Raw genomic sequence first — 17,066 nt, forward strand, 5'->3', positions numbered from 1 at the left:
GTTCAAGCCTGGACAACTAAATAGACAGAAACAGACACATCCACACAGGGAACTGAAGATGGGACTGAGAATGAATGGAGCGTTAGCCAAGTTGAGACTGAAGGCAATGACCAGGGATTTCAAATGGACACTGGACAGATATGGAGAACATGAGCCTAGAGATGGGAGAAGACTTGGCCAGAATCAGTTGTCAGAGTTATCCACATAGATAAGATTTCCCCAGTCTCCAACGCCCCCATAAAAAAGCCCTCACTACTCAAAGAGGATACCAGCTAATGGTGTCACATAAGCATCTACCTGAGTCAAATAAAAACAAGTTACTGCACACAGCAGAAAATGTAAGGGCTGAACTCTAGGACATACTCCATTTAATATTTTGGTCTCTAAACAAAATAGTACCTCATTTTTAACATAAAGATTCAAAAAGAATCGCATGGCCAAATGCCAAACAGAAATGCTAGGTTTTGTTGACAGAAATGTACCATTTTATTTTCTATCATCAGGAAACTTATAATACATCTTTCTAATAGAAATGTTTATTTTTCAAAGAAAAGTTTATGGAACAACCACAGAACATTTCAACAACACAACATAAACAGAATAACTATGATCAATTCAGAAAAGCTTCCTGTTCAGATACATGAAGCAGGAGAAACACTTCAAGCATGGAAACCATTACACAGACTTACTCAAAGCTATCGAACGTACATTCAATAACTAGAAACTGTCTTGTTAACTGCACGTGGTTCAAAAGCATCACAATTTTTGTTCCCCTACAACGTACACATCGTCTCATCCTTTTGTTGATGACAGCTTCCCAGAAGAGAGTCCCAACTCTGTCCTTCAGCTGGTGAAAGTGACAAATGAGAGAAGAAAGGGAAAACAGAGTTTAGGGACAGTGAATTGAACTAGTCAGATGACTCATGGGGTAAAAGGCTACAGTGGGCCCATGGAACTGAAAAATTTAAGTACGACCACACTAATGAACAGGCTTATTAACTCAGGAAGCCGGGACGACTGTGCTTACAATGGGAATGCTGGAAGAACACAGTAAGAGCCCAGCATGTGTCCCATCCATCTATCCATTATCCTGAGGCCCACATTCCCCTCCCCAGGAGAGAGGGAGAAAGTAATACTAAAACTGTCTGGGTCCTTGGAGCTTCAGCTTTTCCCTGGTGTCAACAACAACCTAACCAGAATAAGGACAGCAAAGGCAAAATGTGAGCCTAGATCCCAACCTCGAGGAGTGGGGTAAGGGCCAGCTCCCTTCCCCACAGTTCATAAAACTTGGGGTATTCAAGTTCCAAAGATAGCTAGAGGAACCCAAAGACCTTCCTAAAGAAAGGAAGCAGGTACGACATACTCTCCCCACTTCCTGGACCCTGATTCTAAAGCCAAATTACAAGGACCATTTTATTTTGCATAAAGCTTTAAATATGTTTGTTTAGGCAGACTGTTGCTTTTGTCTATAGTGGTACTTAATTTTGTTATATCAAAACGAATGTATAAACTAGTTATAACTGTAGTTATCTATGTATAAACTCCTTGTTGTGGGGGACTGGAATTGGCCACCCTAAGATATGTCTCTTTGGCACAAGGATATCTTGGGCTGGTTACTTTTAAAAAACTGCAGACAGGAAAGAAACTCTGAAAAGTAGAATTTACTTATCCTTTGTTAAGAGACATTTACATTTGTAAAGGAAATCTCCATCTGTAAAGGTGTCTCCCTCTCTGTACCAGGAAGAAGGAGGGATGACCTTATGTTCACATGGTAGACATTTTGCATTGAGGCTTATTTTCATTATCCTGAACTAATAGTAGCTGAGGATGCCCTTGGCTTGAACAAACCTCCAACTTGTTACAATTACATAACCTACAGAGGGTCAAAGTCTTCTCCAAACCTAAGGAAGCTTAAATTCTCAGGGGCTTAAATTCTCTCAGCCTCTGAGGATCCCCTCTTCTAACTCAACCAATTCACCAATTCTACCCTACTTCCATCCACCCTCACCCCCACAGCCCCCAAAAAGCCTTAAGTAAAACATCTATAAACACATCAGAGGGAATCGTCAATTTAACAGGTAATAATGGATATCCTTGAGCCATCTTTCTAGCTCCTCCCTCTTCTTCAATCACCCCACATTCCTACTCCAAAAAACTGGCCTTGAAACTCTAAAATGGTTATTCCTAGGTTAAGGAAAATTCGGCTTTTTCCAGTTCCTACTCCCTAGTGAGCATGCCCAAAAATATCAAAGTGCTAGGCTCTAAAGCCTTCCATCTATCAGGATCCACCCTCCAAATTTTTTTAAGGCAAAAAGTTAATCATTCTGTTACCCTGTTAAGCCACATTCCAGCCCAATGCTTCTGCCCAGTACAAAGGCAGGCAGAGCAGGGTCTCCTCAATCAATGTTTACTGAATTGAATTACTAGGCTGCTGTTTTAACTTAACTGGTCACCAGATCAAAAGCTACATTTCCCTCTTTCAGAGCAGCAAGGTCACTCGCATGTTAAAAATGACCTCCCTTCCAAAAGTAACTATTGTCAGTTACTTCTTCCATTTTTTCCAATTATGGCCAGTGAAACTTACAACATAACAAGCAAGTAAAAGCACCCCATTTTTTCCCCCACAGGTTAAGAAGTTAAGTCATAGGAAGATAAAATTAGTTGCCCACAGCCTTCTAATAACAAAAAAAGGAATTCTACAACATATGAAGTACTGTGAGAAATTAGTGTGTTACTTGCAAAATCTTTTTTAATCCTCACAACAACAATAGCAGAAAAACACTACTGTGATTACTGTGGGTAATCAGACTTAGGTTAAAAAATAAAATTCCCTGCTCCAAATCACCACAGTAAGTGCTCCCAGGAGATTCAAGACCAGTCAGGCAAAACTCAAAGAGTTCAAGTTGTTCAAGGATAATTAAAACAAACCAAAAGATAATACTGTGTCTCCCATACAAATATAAAATGAACACTTGTCTATGATTTTACTTAACTCATTTATTTATTACAGAACAAATAAAATGTTCCATCTGGTTCAAAGACAAGTCCAAAGAGCACAAACGCACAGGCAATGGGGAATGGTGAAATGACTTTGCTTAACAGATCCAAACTGGCTTCTCCCACAAAAGAGGAGAAGAAATCAATTATACCTCCAACCAACAAAATCCATTTGCATGCCTAAGAATAAGAATAATTTGCATTGCTGTCAGTTACTCATAACGTACAAAGGTGTAAAATAAATCAAAAAACAATAAAAGCTGAAGACCCCATAGATTAGACCTCCAGGAAAAGTGCTCTAGACATCACCTAGTTTCCACTGCAGACACCCAGTAATCCTTTTGGTACATTTCAAAGTCTTTCACAAATTTTCCTTACATAGCTCTTAACCACTATGCACAATGCCTTTTTCTTCTTTTAGAAAAGAAACCACAGCTTCAAGATCTGTGACAACCACTAGAAAAACTGAGTTAGTCCCTTCCATAAAACTAATCTTTCCCTAAGATGAATTTTTCTCTATCACATTCTAAGCTAGAAATTTAGACTTACTATGAATTCATACATAAATGCAGAAAAAAATTAATTGATTGGACTGTCAGGCTTCTTAAGAGATCTAAAACTAATGAGGGTTTGGTTTTACTGAAAAATGACCCACAGAATTACTCTCTGGAGAAATAAAGACATAGTTAAACTGTCACTTCCAAGTAACTGACCCAGAATTTACTTATAAGTGTCTTACTGGCAAATTTATGCATCTTAATTTCCACACTATGTTTTCTTCCATACTTCCATGAAAGGTAATCCCACAGGCTGGCCTCGTGGCATAGTGGTTAAGTTCAGTGCACTCTACTTCGGTGGCCCAGGTTTGAGGGTTCGGATCCTGGGCACAGACCTACACCACTCATCAATTCATGCTGTGGCAGCATCCCACATACAAAATAGAGGAGGATGGGCACAGATGGTAGCTCAGGCACAATCTTCCTCGAGCAAAAAGAGGAAGATTGGACAAGTGTTAGCTCAGGGCAAATCTTCCTCACCAAAAGAAAAAAGGAATCCCCGTCCAATTTCTACCTCCAGTAAAATCAAGTAGACGTACTTCTGCCTACTGCTCCAGCTAAATGCAACTAAAAATGGGGACATTATAAATAACACAAACTAAAAAAGACTCTGGAGGTGGAGAAAAGAAGGTACCATGGAAAGACATAGTAAGAGTTCCTTGGGTTTTCCTTTTGACTCTTATACCACACGGATAGGGAGCTGAAGAAGCCAGTAATCCAGAATTGCCAACAGGGGCAAACAAAAAGTCCCCATTCTTTCAAAGGACCAAGAAAAGAACAGCAGAGCAAAACAGAAAACTTTTAAACAATAACCACTGCACTCCAGCCAAAAACCATAGGAAAAACTGTGGCCCATCCCCACCCAAGACAGCAAAGGCCAAGCAGGGAGCCTGAACTTTCAGTCTTACCAGGGTGTGATGTCGTGCTTCAACACGACCGTCCCTCACCCCGCCACCACCCTGCAGGGGTGATATCTAAGGCCAGACTTTCCTCCCTGCCAGGTTGTTGTAAAAGCCTCTTCCCCTGCCACAAGCCGTCTATGGAGACCACCTGGAGAGCCTGGACTTTGACTCCCATGACAGTAATCAGGCACACTTCTCACCCCGCCAGGGGAGGTACGAGACAAAGACTAGCAGAGAGTCAGGACTTTCACCACCCTCCGTGGTGTCTGTCGAGGCCATGCAGGGAACAGTAAGGAGGCAGGGTAGTATCAGTGGGGGCCTACAGCAGAGCTGAAACTCCCACCTCTGCCCAGCAGCAATGAGGACTCCCACTTTGTGTCAACGGACCAATTTCTAGAAAGCACACAACTCACCCAAAATGAAATACATAATTTGAATAGCCCTGTAACTATTAAGGAAATTAAACTTGTAATTAAAAACCTCCCAAAAAAGAAATCTCCTGGCCCAGATTGTTTCATTAGGGAATTCGACCAAATATTTAAAGAATTAACACAATCTCTTCTAGAAAACAGAAGAGCAGGGAGCATTTCCCCAATTCACTTTATGAAGTTAGTATTACCCAACAAAAGACAGTACCAAAAAAAAACGAAAACTACAGACCAACACATAAATATAAACACACAAATCCTTAACAACGTATTAGCAAACAGAATTCAGCAATATACAAAAAGTTGAATTTAATCTAGGGATACAAGGTTAATTCAATATTCAAGAATCAACAAATGTAATTCATAATATTAACAAATAAAAACATATATAAATTCACATGATCATACCAATCTATACAAAAAAATCATCTGATAAAATTCAATACCTGTTCATGAGAAATATTCTCAGAAAAAAATAGGAATAAAAGGGAGCTTCTTCAATTAGACAACAAACATCTACAAAAAATCTACAGCAAATGTTGCTCTTAATAATAAATGCATATTGTAAACAGAATGCATATTGTATTAGCCCTATTATCAGGAAGAAGGCAAGGATGTCCACTCTCACTACTTTTACTCAACATAGTAATGGAAGTTTTAGCTGATGCAAGAAGGCAAGAAAAGGAAATAAAAGCCACACAGAAAAGAAATAAAACTGTCCCTATTTGCAGATGTCATGATGGTTTACATAGAAAACCCCAAGAAATTTACCCAAAAAACCTCCCAGAACTAATAAGTGAGTTCAGCAAGGTTGCAGATACCAGATAAACATTTAAAAAAAAAATTGTGTTTCAAGGGAAAAGATAACCAACAGAATAGGAAAAAATTTTTGCAAATCATATATATGACAAGGAGTTTGTATATAGAATAAGAATTCCTACAACTCAATAATAAAAAGGCAAGCAACCCAATCAAAAAGTGCACAAGGGATCCGAATAGATATTTTTCCAAAGAAAATACACAAATGCCCAACAAGCACATGAAAAGGTTCTTGACATAATTTGCTATCAGGGAAATGCAAATCAAAACCACAATGACATACAACCTCATACCCACTAGGATGTTATAACTTCTCTAGGGTGGCTATAATTAAAAAGACAGATATTAACAAGCATTGGTGAGGATGTAGAGAAATGAGAACCTCCATACACTACCAATGGTACTTGTACAGCCTGAAAAACACTCTGGCAGTTACTCAAAAGGTTAAACATATAGTTACTACATGACCCATAAATTCATCTCCTAGGTTTATACCAAAGAAAACATATGTTTACACAAGAACTTGTACATTGATCACAGCAGTATTATTTATAATAGCCAAGGAAGGGAAACAATCCAAATGTCCATCAACTGAAGAACAGATCAATAAAATGTGGCATATCCATACAATGGAATATTATTGAGCCAGGAAAAGGAATTAAGTACTGTTGGATACTACAACATGGATGAACCTTTGCAAACATAATGCTAAATGAAAGAAGCCTGTCACAAAAGACCACATATTGGATGATTTCATTTATATGAAATGTCCAGAATAGGCAAATCTATAGAAACAGAAAGTAGAATTACGAGTTGCCTAGGGCAAAGGAAGGGAGGTGGCGGGAGAAGAGAATGAGGTGTCTCTGCTATTGGATAAGGGGTTTCTTTTTAGCTGATGAAAATGTTCTAAAATTAATGATGGGGATGACTGTACAACTCAGTGAATATATTAAAAGTCACCATCAGATCCACAACTGACTTCTCTGTAGAAACTGACAAGCTGATTCTAAAATTCACATGGACTTGGAAGGGACCCAGAATAGATAACACAATCTTGAAAAAGAAGAACAAAGTAGGAGGACTCACACTTCCCATTTTCATAACTTACCACAAAGCAACGGTAATTAAGACAGTGTGGTACTAGCATAAGAATAGACATACAGCTCAATGGAACAGAATTGAGAGTTCAGAAATAAACCCATGTGTCTATACAACTACCATATGACCCAGCAATTGCAATCTTGGGCATTTATCCCAGTGAAATGAAAACTTACGTTCACACAAAAACCTGTACATGAATGTTCATAGCAGCTTTATTCATAAAAGCCAAAACTAGAAATAACCTAAGATGCCCTTCAATGGGTACATTCATACCAAAGAATACTAGGGATAGTAAGGAATACTAAGCAATAAAAAAGAACAAACTACTGATATATGCAACAATTTGGACAAATCTCCAAATTATGCTAAGTAAAAAAAGATAATCCCCAAAGGTTACATACTGTGTAATTCATTTACACAATATTCTTGCAATGACAGAATTATAGAAATGGAGAACATGTTAATGGTTGTCAGAGGTCAGGGAAGGGGGTGTGTGGCTATCAACAGACCATACAAGCATTCCTTATGGTGAATCTCTTCTGTTATCTTGGCTGTATCAATGTCAATATTCCCACTGCAACATTATATTAGAGTTTTGCAAGATGTTACTGTAGGGGAGGAAGACATTTCCTCTACCCTCTCTGGGTTCGTCTGGCCAGAGAACGAATTAAATTCACATGAGACAGAATAGCAGGAGAAAATTAAACAAAGCTTTATAACATGTATACATGGGAGAGGCTCAGGCAAGCTGAGCAACTCGCCAAAATGGCTGAAGCCCCACCTTAAATATCATCTTCAGCTAACTACAAAGGAGGATGCTGGGGGTGGAGGGGGAGTTGATCTTGGGAGATTACCACACAAGTACAGTAAACAAAATGCAGATTTAAGTCCTTGCCTTTGGCATTGATTAAAAGTTTCTAGAGATAAGGTCATCCCCCCTTCTTCCTGGTACAGAAAGGGAAGCAACTTTACAGATGGAGATTTCCTTTACAATGTAAATGTCTCTTAACAAAGGGTAAGTAAATTCTACTTTTCAGTTGCTTTCCTGTCTGCAGCAACCAGCCCCAAATAACCCTCATGCCAAAGAGACATATCTTGGGGTGGCCAATTCCAGGCCCCCACACTACCATTGGAGAAAACTGGGTAAAGAGCACATGGGATCTCTCTGTATTCTTATCACTGCATGTGACGACAATTATCTCAAAATAAAAAGTCTAATTTTTAAAAAAAGGAATCCCTAAACATTGCTGTATAACAAATCCACATAAACAGAGAACATTACTTTTTTCCAAAAGGAGGTAGTAGTAGGAAACCACATATCAAGCAAGAAAGAAAGAGAAAGAGATTGAATCCAACTTTGTAACTTTAAATAATTAATCTAATCTCGTACCTGCAAAACATAGATTAACAAACACCATGGTTGAATAATGACTCTCTCAAAAGATACCCATGGTCCTAATTCCCGGAACCTGTAAATGTTACCTTCTATGGAAAAAAAAAAAAGCACTTTGTGGATAGAATTAAGTATTTTGAGATGGGGATTATCCTGGATTATCCACCATGGGCCCTAAATATAATCACATATATCCTTTTAAGAGGGAGACAGAGAGAGGTGACCACAGACAGAAAGAAAAGGAGAAGGCAATGTGACCACAGAGGAGGGATTGGAGTGATGCTGCCACAAAGCAAGGAATGTAAGCAGTCACCAAAAGCTGGAAGAGGCGAAGAGAGATTCTCCCCCACAACCTCTGGACGTGGCATGGCCCCCTGACCCTTTTATCTCAGCCCAGTGATTCTGAATTCTGGCCTCCAGAATTGCCAAAAAACAAATTTCTGTTGTATTAAGCCACCAAACTGGTGGTAATTTGTTACAGCGGCCACAAGAAACATCCCCCAGAAATGTAAAGAGCTAACAAATATGTATGGAAAAGGCCCTTAAGAAGTTTGAAGGACAAGTGCAAGAGAAAACCACATACGATTTTAAAATTCTTAATTCAAAATAAGAATGTAACATCCCTAATTTTCAACAGTTAAGAGATCTAGATAAAAAGAGAAATAAATAGGGGCAGGCCCCGTGGCCGAGTGGTTAAGTTCACGTGCTCCGCTGCAGGCGGCCAGTGTTTCGTTGGTTCGAATCCTGGGTGCGGACATGGCACTGCTCATCAAACCACGCTGAGGCAGCGTCCCACATGCCACAACTAGAAGGACCCACAACGAAGAATATACAACTATGTACTGGGGGGCTTTGGGGAGAAAAAGGAAAAAAAAATTTAAAAAAGAAAGAGAAATAAATACAGCTTTGGGAACAATAATGTCCGAGGCAGACTCAGTTCACTGAAGATCAGCCCACTCAATAGCCAAGAATTGTTTATAACAGTAGCTCTAGCAAAGATTCAATCTTAATTAACTCTAACTTCTAGTGTATTTCTTCTCTGAAGGAAAGAAAAGCTAAATTGTGCTGGTTTCATTACTACCATAAATAAACTCAGCAAAATAAGGTCACTCTAGCACTCCCTGGACTACTCCAGATTATTTCAATCCTGCTTCTACGCTTCTCTCCCATTCTTAGAGAGAACAAAGCAAACATAATTCTTCCTCTAATTTAATCAGTTGGTCCTGATGCACAGCCATGCTAAAAATATAGTTTAAGTTTAAATCTGTAGTTGTTCCCATTAACAAGTATGTTATTCCAGTAATTCACACACTCTTCAGTTTGAATCACAAAATACCATTATGTATATGTTATAACACAAACAATAAAAAGCCAGTAATATACTTTTACTGAATTTCAGAATGATATAATGGGACATGCAAGAGTACTAAACGAGTTCCAAAGCAATCATGATAACATATGAAAGGGGAAAGGGCAAAAAGGACATCTCATTTAAAACTCCCACCTTACAGAGAAAACCACCCTAAGCAGCTACAGTAAATTAGGTTGAGAATGGATATTCAGAAACTTTGGATATAATCTGTAATACAAGGCATACTTTTATTCAAATAGTCAATCTCTTACACTTAAACCCACATAAGTACAGTATATCTTAACTTTAAACTGGATTAAAACAGGCATTATAGCACAGACTCTGGAACCAGATTGCCTAGGTTCAAATCCATGTTACTTAACCTCTATGGGTCTGTTTCCTCACAGGTAAAATGAAGATTAGTAATATTTACCTCTTAGGGGAAGTTGTGAGGATTAAAGGATTCAAAAACTTAAAGCACTCAGGACTGAACCCGGTATGTAATAAGCACTCAATAAATGCTAGCTGCTATTAATATTATTAGTTATTTAAAGAGAGGGTCATCATTACCACCTATGGACCTCCTAATAGTCTCACAGTTGCCAGGCTCACTTTTCATCATAAAAAACCTAGAGGTGACAAGTAACAAAATCTCAGTGATCTCTAAAGACACCAATTTGTTTATCTCCTCCTTCAGAAAGTAAGCTCAAGGACAGGAACCATGTCTTATTCAACTCTGTTCCTATCACCAAGTTCATGGTAAGTATCCCAAAATGTTCAAGTTAAATAAACAAACATTTTGGTGTTCAAGCCACTCCTAGTTACCATAATTTTCCTCCCCAACCCCACATAGGCAAATTTTATTAAATCTACACAATATAAAGAAAAAATAATTCTAAGAAAGTATTTGCATTACAACAACAGGAGAGCAGAAACAGTAAGAGCCACAGACAAAGCTGCCTTCCCCCAAGATACCTAAACATTCTGGTTGGGAGAGTCACTGCCAGGCCAGGGTAAACAATACTTTCACTCCACACTCCCAGCCACAGAGCCATTAAGAATGGCTGCCACCACTCATTTCTCTTCCCTCATCATGCTCTTATTCCCACCTTTTATCCATCATTTGCTCTGTGACACCACTAGACACCAGCTAACCAACATGCTAGCCCCCTGTTCCACGAGGTTGTCCCAAGGGAATAAAACCATATACTTACAAACATAAAAGGGAGGTCACCTCTTCCTATTTGAGATGGAAAACTAAGGGTAGCATAAATCTTCCCTGTATCGTCCCTAGAACAGTAATCTACTTCCTGTGAGGAAGTGAACAATTTAAGTTTTCAGAAGCTTCAATTGTGAAAGACTGCTGGTCAAGTGGTTAACCATCTCTAGGCAGCTTTCACTGATGGCTGCCCCTCAGCCGGCCCTTCCATCTGCCTCCCGGGGTTGTCACAGCAGGATCTCCATGGCCCTACTGCCAGAGGGAGAGGACTAGGTAGAGGTGTGATGAACACTTGCTGTCAAATCAAACTGAAGGTCACAAAGGCCTTTTTCCAGCCTTACCCAGGGGTATAGGAAACTCACCAAAGGCTTTTCTTAGCTCCAGTGTTACATTCAGAACCTTGAAGCCAAAGGAATCACGGCTAGTACTCATTATCCAAGAGCAATCAGCACAGTAGAAAAAAAGGCCACACAGTGATTTCTCTTAAACAGGGGCTATATTTCATAATGATAAAAAAGACATTTGACCAGAATTTTCCAAAAAAATGAAACAAAATATAAATCAACTTATTTTCATAATGTATCTTATATTTCCCAAAATTTAGGTTACACTTACAACTATGCACTAATTCTTAGGAAAAGGAATTCATCAATTGGTAAAGGGTTTGAGACATAATTTTGTGACCAAACTGTGAAACAGCATATAACAGCCTTGATTTCACATTTGCCTTTTACAAGACAATTATATAAAACTCATTTTTGCAACAACAACAAAAACTCTAGATTTCATACTGCTTTTAAATTCTTTTAAAGTACCTCTCTCATCATCACCCCTGCTGGTTTTCCTCATCAAAAGTTAACTGGTCTAACATTGCCAAATTTTCTAAATTAAGGTACAACAGTAAACTGCACAAATCTTAGATGTGCAACTTGAATTCTTACATATACATACTCCCATGTAACCACCACTCATCTCAAGATATAGAACATTTCCAACATCCCAGAAGGTTCCCTCATGCCCCTTCCAATCATTAACCACCAGGAACCACCATGCTAACTGCTATAACCAGAGACAGTTGTACCTGTTTTTGAACTTCATTTAAATGCAATCATATAGCATGCAACCTTTTGTCTGGCTCATTATGTCTATGAGATCCATCCATGTTGATGCCTGGATCAGTAACTCACTCTCTTTTATTGCTTTTTTGTTTCACTTTAAAACTATACAACAATTTATTCATCCATTCTACTGCCGATATCCATTTGAGTTTTGTTTAATTTTTGGTTATTATGAATAAAGGTGCTATGAACATTCTGTTACTTTTTTTTTTTTGGTAGACACATACATTTGTTTCTCTTGCCTATATACTTAGGATGGAATTGCTGGGTCATGGGTAGGATTAGACCTACCCATGCCACAGTTTTCCAAAATGACTGTCCCATTCTACATTCCTACCAACAACATAAAAGAGACTTAGTTGCTCTACATCCTTGCCAATACTGGCACTGACGATCTTTTTAATTTTAGCTATTCTGGAAAGTGTGTAGTGTCTCATTATTGTTTTAATTGGCATTTCCCTATTGACTAATAACGTTGAGCGCCTTTTTATATGCATACTGACCATTCAGAGACCCTCTATTAGAAAGTGCCTGTTCCAGACTTCTGTACATTTTTTAATTAAATTGTCTTTTTCTTATTAATTGTACACACACATACACATATTTAGGTTGAGTCCTTTGTCAGATATATGAGTTGCAAATTTCTTCTTCCAGTCTGTATTGTGCCCCTCTCTTAACGGTATCTTTAGATGGAGGGAAGTTCTCAATATTAGTGAAGTCTGAAGTCAAATTTATCAATCATTTTTACAGTCAATTACTCTGAGAGTCCTTTTTCAGAAATCTATACCTACTCTACTCACTAATTCTTTGATTTGAGCTTATGGTTTGAGCAATTCTTGACCTTGCTCTGAATTCATGAAATCCTGCATCTTTGCAAGGTTTCTACAGTCAATTTGGAATGCATTCATGTTACGTTGTTGGGTGCTAAACAACTCTAGTATTATGAATGTTTGAGTGGAGATCAGTTTTAAAACTAGAGAATTCATTTGTGATTACTTCCCAATTATAACGACTTCAATACAAATATATTAAAAACTTACTGAAAAAGAAAGAAAAAAACTCTAATACCATTATTCTAGCATATTGCCCCAAACATACCTTATTCTTCCCACTCCCTTTGTGTAGCTTTCCTCCAATGGAGCAACCTTTACACTAGACCCTCTAGACTTTTGATGATATAATTAAGTTTTTTGTAGTATCAGAAATCAGAGGCCTAGAGGAAGTTATAAGCCTGGTTTCATTACAACTTATTTGACCCAACAAATTCAGAGGGTTTACAACTCTCCCAAAACCCAGTAACAAAGAATTTCCTGCTCTATCCTTTTTCCTAAATTAGTTAATATCTCCAATCTCCAACCATATCATTACCAAAAAACCAAAACAAAAAAAAACCACCTTACTCTTTCCTTTACTCACTCATCAGGTGTTTCCCACCCCCATACTATTCTTCTTCACACCCAGTCAATCTTCCATTCTGCCTTCAAAATTTATGCAGTGAACTATGAATGCTGCTCTGCCACAGCCGAAGTTCTGGTTCACTCACCACCTCTCATCTGGAGTATGGAGACTGTCCTTAACTGGTCTTCCTCTTACATTCTCTCTTTCACTCTGTCACCAAAGTCACCTCTCCAGAACATAAAGTTGATCATGGTACTCCTATGATTAAGATCCTTCTACAGGTCCCACAGGATAAAGTCACTCTCCTAGCTGAGAATTCACAATCCAGCACCAACTTTTCCCGGCTTCTCTCTCAGCAACTCCTACAAATCCTCTGCTCTGACCCCTGGACACCCACGCACTCTCACCTGTCCTGACTTTGCACTGTTTCCTCCTTTGGCTACAGGCCCTTTCTCTGGTAATCCTGCAGTCAGTTCCCTTCCTCTCTGGACCACAGCTACCCCAGCAGAAGCAACTGTTCCCTTGTATGTGTTCCCACAGCTCTCTGTACTCAGCACAACTATATTTGAGTCCTTATCACACTGCGTGAGTTAATCATTTATTTGTGTGTCTCATTCACTAGTCTACAAACTTCTGGACCTGGGGCTTCTCCCTGGACTCCTCAAGACTAAGGTCAGGAATTAATCTTTAGAATCCAGGTACATTGCAGGGCAATTCCACAAAGGCTCAACGAAAGAATGAATGTCCCAGCCACTTTTATTCCTATCACTTTTTTCTATAAATAGAGACTAGAAAAATTAGTACAAATATGTCAAAGCAATGAACCTAACACAAGTTTTCTTTTTAAAAGGCATTCAACAAATTTAAAGTTTAATAAAAACTAAAATCTTCCTTATTTAATTGCACTTCCTGTTAGAAATCAGTCACAACTTTTTGTTTTAAAACACTTTTTTTAAATAATGGGCAGCAAAGGTAGGATGGATATACCATTTAACCAAAGTAACTGTAGTCATCACAATATAAATCAAATGCCAGTGGAATGAATTATGGTTATTATTTATACATTACAACTAAAACCCACAAACAAAATTACTTTGTTGAAAACTTGTTCACAAATATCCCCTTAACACATAACACATCTGTATGATACAGGAGGATGGTACGCATGGTGGTTAAGAACACAGCTGGAATCACAATGCTAGTTGTCCGATGTGGGGCAAATAAACTTCCATGTGCCTCAGCTTCCTCCTCTGTAAAACAAAGATTATCTTCACAATGATGCTGAGTGACCATGTTAGCACATACAAGGTCCTTAGATCAATGCCTGGTAGTTCAAATGCACAATAATAAATGTCAACTGTTATCACTGCGATTTTAACTTTTTTAAGCCCTTTTACATATATTGTCTTTTTTTTTTTCTCACAACAGTACAATGAGGTTGTTTGGACTGGAAATGCTATGCCCATTTCAGAGATAAGGTACCTCTGTCCCTGGCTAGGGCCTACTTTTCCTCTCGTGGCACTGCCACTCCAGCGCCGATAAGCAGGCGTCTGACGCCTAGAGGATGCACAGATAAAGCAGCGCCAGCCGCTGCCCTGACACCACACGTCCAAACCTCGCACGTGGGACGTTTGACAAATCGGATTTAACCGCGGCAGAGCTCGGACGGTGCTGGGGTGGTGCAGCTGCCAAGCCAGCCCAGGTCCGGAGCAGGAAGGTCTTCAGGCTCATCTTTAACATCGACGGGACGCCTGGCCCCCGGCACGCGGCGGCCACCTCGCCCTCGCCCTCGCCCAGCCCGCGCGGCCCCGACGCCTCCACCAGCCTCCAGGATTCGCTTCCCCAGGTCCTGCTCACACCTGAGCCGGAGACGCGGCCAACTGCGTCGGGTCCCCAATTCCCGGTCAAGTGACTGTTACCGGGGCCGCAGCCCGGGGAGGCCCGCGACTCAGGGGGAAGAGCCAGTGCGGCCGCTCCCCCTCCGCCCACTCGGGGATCCCCCGGCCGCCGCCGCCATTTTCCCCGCGCCGGAACCCCCACCTGACACTTCCAGCCTCCCACCTGTGACCAGCAGGGGACCACACGCGACGCCGCTGGGGGCGCGTGGGCGGCCTGGAGAATCCTTGGGGGTCACAACCTCCGGGCAGAACCCGCCGCTAATTCATCCCGGAGCGGGGAGGCGTCCGGCCCGTCGCCCTAGTAATGCGTCCAGGCAGGCGCCGTCCTGATTGGCTGCGAGCGCCGTGACGCGGCGGCGTCCCCGACTGCGTGGGAAGCCCGGGTCCCCGGCGCCCCGCCCTGCTCCGCTGTCCCCCGCTGGGGGCTCCCGGGCGCCTGTCGTCGAGGGCTCCCTTAAAGGAGCCGCGCTCGTTTCCTCGTCTAGTCTCTGGGAGAGGAAGGACCGAGAGAGCGAGGGGGCGACGGGGCGTAGGGGCGAGAAGCAATAGAAATAGGAGATCACTCAGGGCATTGCCCCAGGGAACCTAATAGTCTGTCCAACGCCTGGAGTTTCAGAGTGGGAAACAAATCTGGGGAGTTTAATTTACAAGCCTAATTTACTAACCCTAAGTCACGGGGCAAATCAGTAGTGGAACCGGTTCTAGAACTCAGGTTCCTAATGAGCAGCGCCAAGCTCTTCCTAGCAGGCTCAGCATTTCCCCAATCCTAGGAAAACTTTCCCTGTCTGAGCACCCGCAGCATTTTCACCATACCCCTCGGAAAAGGTACTCATCGCTTTCACGTGGTGTGTCTGTCCCCTAACCTAGTGGACTCTGGGCCCCATAAAGGGTGCGGACTGTGCTTCCAACCTCTTTTCGTTTCCTACTCAATTCCTTCCTCCTGCTGGCCTTCAACAAAGACTCACCAATTAAAAATCTTAAAAATAATAAACAGTACAAAAATTGTACATCACACACACAGCCATTCATCAGTCATTCACGTATGTTTATGTGTTTTATTCGTTTATTCAACAAGGCACCAGGGGGAGGGGCGGTGGCGAATTTTTTTTATGTACAAGCTTCCTGTCCTCCCAAAATTTATGGTGTAATAATAATGAACATCTATGGATGCATAGCTTCAATATAGCTAAATTGTCCGTGAATCGAAAGTTCCTGTGCTCCTCTTCTAAATCAGTTTCATAACCTTGTCGATTTTGTTCAGAAATATTGAAATATTTAAGATGTGCTAAAATTGTGTTCGAAAATGAAGATAAACAGCAGACGGAAACACTAATACAAAAGCCAAGTCTGCCAATTATCTCTGTGAACCCTAGACCTCATTTTTATCCTTAAAATAAGATTGCTAGGATAAAAGATCTCTAAATTCTTTTTCCCCCCACTCCTACAAGTTTTTTGGTTTCTTGACGTCAAAGGGGAAAACCTGAAGCTCCTGAAGATGTTTTGAAAGCAGGGATTGTGTAATAGTTTATCTTTGCATCTCTGTAACTCCTAGAACAGACCACAAGAATGGAGGAAGATAATCTACACTTTTGAATACAGCAGGTGTTGAATAAAGGTTAACTGACTTCAATGAGTCGCCCCAGTTTCTTCTCTATATCACCTTCTAGTCTGGGGCCTTTCTTAGAGGTGGAGTGGTGGGACCTGAAGGAAAGGATCAAAACTCTGGAGTCCTGAGGGTATTAGCTCTTTTTTACCCCAAATACTTCCAACACCCACATGATTGGGTTTTCCACACCAAGCGGTTTTCAGATTCTCTGAGGACAACTGGGTGTGATGCCAGCCCTAATATCAGTTCCCCTACATTAAACCCAGCATATGTGGGGTT

The 17,066-nt window shown here is 40.5% G+C and overlaps 1 protein-coding gene across 10 annotated transcripts in view; it reads right to left on the reverse strand.

Annotated features, from left to right (window-relative positions):
• The window catches only part of LCLAT1 (lysocardiolipin acyltransferase 1), a 192,348-nt gene extending 176,826 nt beyond the window's left edge, over positions 1 to 15,522 (reverse strand). For 2 of the 10 annotated variants that reach the window (XM_070512350.1, XM_070512343.1), the window contains exons 1-2: positions 15,345 to 15,522; positions 13,691 to 14,533 (exon numbers count right to left, since the gene is read on the reverse strand). The gene's annotated coding sequence lies outside the window, so the exon portion shown is untranslated. Of the gene's footprint in view, positions 1 to 708; positions 732 to 10,762; positions 11,022 to 11,129; positions 12,963 to 12,983; positions 13,093 to 13,428; positions 13,660 to 13,690; positions 14,534 to 15,323 lie in introns of those variants that run through there. The other 8 variants (XM_014866451.3, XM_014866450.3, XM_014866448.3 and 5 more) reach the window with 8 other exon arrangements.
• Positions 15,523 to 17,066: the final 1,544 nt, after the last annotated feature.

Source organism: Equus asinus, chromosome 6, assembly GCF_041296235.1.
Source record: "Equus asinus isolate D_3611 breed Donkey chromosome 6, EquAss-T2T_v2, whole genome shotgun sequence".
NCBI lineage: Eukaryota > Metazoa > Chordata > Mammalia > Perissodactyla > Equidae > Equus > Equus asinus.